This window comes from Rhinopithecus roxellana, chromosome 11 (genome assembly GCF_007565055.1).
Source record: "Rhinopithecus roxellana isolate Shanxi Qingling chromosome 11, ASM756505v1, whole genome shotgun sequence".
In the NCBI taxonomy this organism is placed as follows: domain Eukaryota; kingdom Metazoa; phylum Chordata; class Mammalia; order Primates; family Cercopithecidae; genus Rhinopithecus; species Rhinopithecus roxellana.
In genome coordinates, this window is record NC_044559.1 from 12,821,309 (window position 1) to 12,827,054 (window position 5,746).

The 5,746-nt window shown below is 61.9% G+C and overlaps 1 protein-coding gene across 8 annotated transcripts in view; it reads right to left on the reverse strand.

Annotated features, from left to right (window-relative positions):
- ZMIZ1 (zinc finger MIZ-type containing 1) overlaps positions 1–4,414 on the reverse strand; it is a 241,568-nt gene extending 237,154 nt beyond the window's left edge. For 6 of the 8 annotated variants that reach the window (XM_030940489.1, XM_030940487.1, XM_030940488.1 and 3 more), the window contains exon 1: positions 4,076–4,412. The gene's annotated coding sequence lies outside the window, so the exon portion shown is untranslated. Of the gene's footprint in view, positions 1–4,075 lie in introns of all 8 variants that reach the window. The other 2 variants (XM_030940491.1, XM_030940490.1) reach the window with 2 other exon arrangements.
- Between the last annotated feature and the right edge of the window lie 1,332 nt (positions 4,415–5,746).

A 5,746-nucleotide genomic window follows, 5' to 3' on the forward strand; every position in this document is an offset into this window, starting at 1 on the left:
AATCTAACCCCTTTCGTGTTCCACCCATTCTGTACACAGAGCCTCCCAGGCCTTCAAGGGGCACATGCCTAGGGAACTCATGCCCACATCTGCCTCATTCTCCCAGCAACCATGTGAGATCAGAGGAGTTCTGCCCTCAGACCCATTTTACAGATCAGGAGACTGAGGTCCAGCACCGGAGAGTTACTGGCCCAACATAGATAGCAAGTAACAGCCTCCTGACACCTTGGTCCTCTCACCCATCTCCTTGGGTAATAGGGAGACCCTCTCAATCATGATGGGGTCTGGCCTCTACCCAGAGCCTAGGCCTAGGACTGCTTTTCTCAGTCTCCTCCCCTCATCCTCTCTAAGGGTAGGGCCCAACCTCAGAATCCCCCGGAGCTTACAGCCAGGCGAGTTGCTGCCTCCCTATCCTGGGGGACTCTTAAGGACAAAGAGCACTCCCCCATAGGGCATGGGCAGAGGGCACTATGTCCTGCTAAGAGGTCAGAGCCGTCACCAGGCAAGGCTGCAGCGGTGTCCTGGGTAATTGTGGCAGCCTGGCCTTTGTTGTCCACACAAAACCTAAGGAGACTCATAAAGACCAGGCAGCAGCGACAGGGGCTGGGCCAGGGCCCTGGGGAGCAAAGTTATGAATGAAAATGTAGGGGACCCAGCCACGACCCTGCAGGCCCTGCTTCCTGGTCCCATGACCAAATGCCCACAGAAGCTTCTGGAAATTAACTGGTTGGTGCCCGAATTTCTTACAACAATGCCTCACCCTGAGGCCAGGGTCATGGACACTCGTTGGACCCTCAGGGTCAGTGGTTTTATAGGCAGGTACTCTCCTGAGGAAACTCTCAGGATGCAGCAGGCTTCAGAGTGCCTTCCTTCCTAAATCCCTTCACCCCTCCCCCCATCAGGAAGAAACAGGAAAAAAAGTGAAGTTTGCAGGTCTTCTCAGTTGGGTCCTTGCCCCTGCAATTTTTTGGAATGAGTCAAGCATGGACACCTGTCCTATGTTGGAGGCATATCTATGGGGGCCAGGGATGGAGACACGGTTGTGTTATTGTAGCTAGGGAAGTGTGTGTGCGCGCGCGCCAGGGAGAAACTGTGGTTCTGTCGCCAAACCCCGCAGTCTCTGGACCTTTCTTCATTTTGCCCCTGGCTGTGAGAGGAACAAGAACCCTCCTCCCCACTTTCCTCAGGAGGGAAAAGGGACATTTTGTCCCCACAAAGAAGCCAGCAACCCTTTTCTGCATAGACAAAGCTATTTATTCATAAGTCTGGCAATTTCTTATTCCCAACTCTTCTCAGTGAGCCCTACCCAAAATGCCAAATCCACCTCTTGAGTCCACTCCTACTGCTCCCTTCTCCTCCCCCCACCCACCCCCACCCCCAGTCACTGCCACCAAGTCTCAGAAGTCTAAACTTTTGAGATTTATATGTGAAAACAGCGTTTCATAACCTCGTGATTTGGGACAAGGAGACGCTTCTGTCCTTTGGGAGAAAACAAAACCCAACCGAAATCATAAAGCTCAGAAGAAAACACCATCTCCCTCCAAATGCATTCCCTGGGCCTCCAAGTCACACGTGCTCTGTAGCAGATAGGGCTTTCAATGTGTCTTTTGTTTGATGCTGGTGTTTCAACATCCTCGACTTGAAGAGGGAAAGGTCAGCCCAAGGCTCGGGGTATTCACAAACCCACCCGGCCCCTGCACCCGGGCCAGGAGCCAGCAAGTGAGGGGCCAGGAATTTCCCCTACTCTGGACCCCCTCACAAAGCAGCAGGGGCTGAGAAGGCTAAGAGCCTGCTCTCTCATCTCAACTTCCCCGATAGCTCAACAGCAGATTCACACTCCTTGGACCATACAAGCGCCAGCGAAGGCAGGCTGGAATTCAACAGCGCCAAGCTGCCCGGCTGGCTCTCCAGTCCCAGCGCCTGCCTCTTTATCTGTACCTTCAAAAACAGTAATAAGCAAACCCAGGCACCTCTGGGAACAGCCTCTGGCCTCCTGCCCTGCCCTCTGTAACCAGCCTGTCCTCACACCCACCAGGGGGGAGGAGTCGGCACTGGTTAACCCTCTGGTCTACCAGGCCCGATTCCCAGGTTGCAGCAGGGAGACAAACTGTTGCTCAAGAAAATCCTTCAGAAAACCCTTGGCACCAGGAGGCAGCTCGGAGCGGCTCTGCACCCGGCACGGAGCCAGGGGCTTCCACAGGCGGCCGCCCACTGTCCTTTTAAATCTCTGGGGCTGGGCCCTACTCTCCCATGCCCTGGGCTGTCCACCCAGAGGTCTCCAAATGTCCGTGGCAGAGCACAGAGGAGGGAAAGGCTGGCCGAGCCATGCCCTCACCCCGCCAGCCCAGCCGCCAGCTTCTTGGAGGACCTCTGAGAGAACATTTGTTTGGGCTGCCAAGTTAAATCTTCCTCCCTCATGTCAGGGCATTGGAAAAGCAGTCAGGGGAGAGGAGAAGGGGGAGAGCGCGCGGGGGAAGGAGCAGCGGGAGGGAGGGAGGGAGGCAGGCAGGCGGGCAGGCTCAGAGCCCCAGTTACTCGGGCACTGCCTGCCCAGGAAGCTGACGGCTCCCCGGCAGGCGCAGCCGGGGCTCCGGGCACCAAAGCAGGGACCCAGCCGCCAGGCCTCCCCGGTCAGGCAAGAGTGCCAAGCACCCTTGGCCCACCCGGGAGCGACCCTCACTCTGTGACCTGCTGGAGGGACGAGGTGGGAAGGGAAGGCAGAGGAGGAAAAAGTTTGCTGCAGGTAGAGGGGTAGGGCAGGGCGGCAGTGCCGACGGGCTGTCCCCCGGGGAGGGATGGGGGCCCCAGGACGGCTGCCCTGGCGCGCTCCCGTCCGCCCGCCCTCCCGCCCGAGTTGTTTACATTCCTGGAGTGTCTTTTAAACCAGGGGCTGAGGCCGGCTCCCGGCCTTCTCCGGCGGCTCCGGGGCAGTCTCCCGTGAAAATCTGCTGGCGCACAATGGCCGGGAAGGCGGCCGCCCCTCGCCCGTGCCCCCACCGCTCCAGGGCGGGGAGCCTGCCCTCAGCACCGCGCCCTCTCCCCGCCCGGCCGGCTTCCTGGACAGATGTCCCCGGCAAGGGGGCGACGCACGCCCGCTGCCCGCGCCCTAGACGCCGAGGCCGCGCTCCCCACTGTTTTTTCCCCAGTCCAGACGCCAGGAATGTGAAGCAAGCTTCCAGAGCCCGCCTCCCCCACGACCCCGGCTCCAGCCCCGGTCCCCCAACCTCCGCCCCGGCTGGCCTCCCACTCCCCCGGGGCCACCGCCGCCGGAGACGGAGAGGAAGAAAGAACACGGGGAAATTACTTTCGTATTTGCAACGCGCGCGCACACACACACACGCACATCTTCCCCCTGGGCTCCCCTCCTGGCCGGGGCAGCCCCGTCCAGGCACTGGTCTGAGCGCCCCTTTGGCTTGCGAAGCCCTAGGAGAAACCCCTACACACACCCCGCCGCGTTCCTCGTTTGTACCGCGCGCCGCCTTTCCCCGGGCAATTCCCACACAAACAACTTAACCGCGCCCCCACCTCCCATTTACAAAAGTGTATGTTTTCCCTGGAAATTCAGACGCACAACTTAACACCACCACCCCTTGCCACCCTGAAATCCGGCGCCTTCCCCAGCGGTTCCTGTACACACACGGGCGCACAACTTCGCATCTCCCCAGAGGAGGCGAAGGAGACCAAGGCGGTCCTTCCCTCCCTCCTCAGATACCCGGTACTGCCCGGCCCCCGGGTGCAGGGAGCGAGGGCTGGAAGCGCGCCGGCAGGAGGCGGGCACCGGGTCCGCGCGCGCACGACCACACTTAACGCCCCGCACACCCTGACAAACCCAGCCCCCGCGCGCAGCCCAAGCCGGCTCCGCGCAGCCGGGAGCTTGCCGGCCGCTGGGCCTCCGCCCCCGGCCACCAAGGGGAGCGGAGCGGAGCCCGCGCCGCCAGCCAGTCGCCCCGCCCCGGGGGACCCTTTAAGGGAAAAGCCCCAGCACCCAACACCCCACGCTTGCACCCCGAGAGTCCCCGGGGAGCGGGAGGTAGCCCCGGGGTCAGCGGGCGCCTGGCTTTGGCCCCAAACTTACCGGGCGCTGCGAGCGCCGCTGCCGCCGCTGGAGGACGCGCCGCCGCCACCGCCGGGTAGGGCAGGCTCGGGCCGGGAGGAGCGCAGCGAGGGCGCCGAGATCCGCTCGGCTCCGGCTCCTGCTCCGCGCCGGCTGGGGCTGGGGTCACCGCGCTGCGCCGGCGTTGCTCGCTCGCTCAGCCGCCCGATCGCTGCTCGCCCGCCTGCCGCCCGGCCGCCCGCTCTCCCCGGCGCCCGCCGCCGCCGCTCGCTTTTTTAATGTCCACAGACAGTGAAAAGGAACTCGGCGTTAGGGGGTGAGTAAGTGAATCAACTCGCCCGGAGCCGAGCAAGTTGAAGTGTCAGATTACATTGGCTATTCTATTTCCAAAGGGCCCCGCGCCGCCGGCCGCCCACAAAAGCCGGTGCGGAGTCAGGGCGGAGCGGAGCGCCGCGCCGCCGCCGACGCTCGGCTCGACTCTGCTCCGCTCGGCTTGGCTCGCGCTTTGCGCTCGCTTTCCCTTTTCCTTTTCGCCTCTCCTCGTTCTCTCCTTCGCCTTTCCTTTCCCTTTTCTTCCTCTCTTTCTTCCCCGCTCCTCGGTCTCGGCGCTCTCCCAGCTTTTCTCCTCCAGGCTCCTCGTTCCCCGCTACGCCGCCAGTCCTCTCACCTCCTTCCTTACCCTACTCCCTCCGCTACTCCCTGACGCCCCCTGCAGCCCCCAGCCCCCCTGCAGGCCCCAGCCCCAGTAAGTTTGGAGAGGGAGAGAAATGCTGAGCCGAGGTAGAGACCACCTTGGGAAGGAAGCCAAAATCACTCTGCTCACCCGACAGCCCCTGCCCCACGCTGGCACGCCCCAGCCTGAAGTGCACTCGTGGCCCCGGGAGCTGTCAGGTACCCTAATTGGGGGCGAGGGAGTTGCTAACTGGATCTCCAAAGCCTTCCCCTGGAGGAGACTTTGTAATTGTTCCTACAGCCCGGGGACTGGTGGGTGGGACGGGAAGAGGACCACCACCAGGACTTTGGGGGATACTAGAGGGCGGTCCCCCTACAGCTGTCAGGGAGCGGGGGTAGTTGCGCACAGTTGATCCGCGGCACCTAGCACAGTCCAGAGGCGCGTGGATTCCCCTAGGCCCGGCGCGGAGCGCCCGGGGCGCTGTCCGCGCGGGTTACGTGGGAGCTGCTAGGCTAGGTCCCGGCCCTCTGTCCCGGACTGGGCACTGCCAGAGGGAGCGAAGAGCTAAGGTACTCACGAGGCGCAGTTGGGTGCACCCACTCGCGGGAGTTCCCCTAGCCGACCCACCCCCGAGAGCATCCAAGTACGCGCCCACTTTGGCTCACGTCCACTGCCACTCTCACGGAAACTCCTACACGAACGGCACACACGTTCGCTCCCTCAGCATTGCAAACACGCTCCCCCCCAAACCACAAACGCGCCCCCAACACAGTCGCTTACTTTCCCTCACTAAGATGCCCGCTTACACGGCCACAGCAGGCACGCTTAGAGACACGCAGTTGCACACTTACACCCATCGCTGTACACAACACTACATACACTCAAAAAACAAAACACGAAACGTTCCCCTGGGCGCTAAATCCTCACGTTCACGTACACACACACACACACGCCTTCCTCTCCCACTTCCTCTTCCATATCCCTTTCTCAAGGCCCCCCACCCCTGATTTTCGGCACCC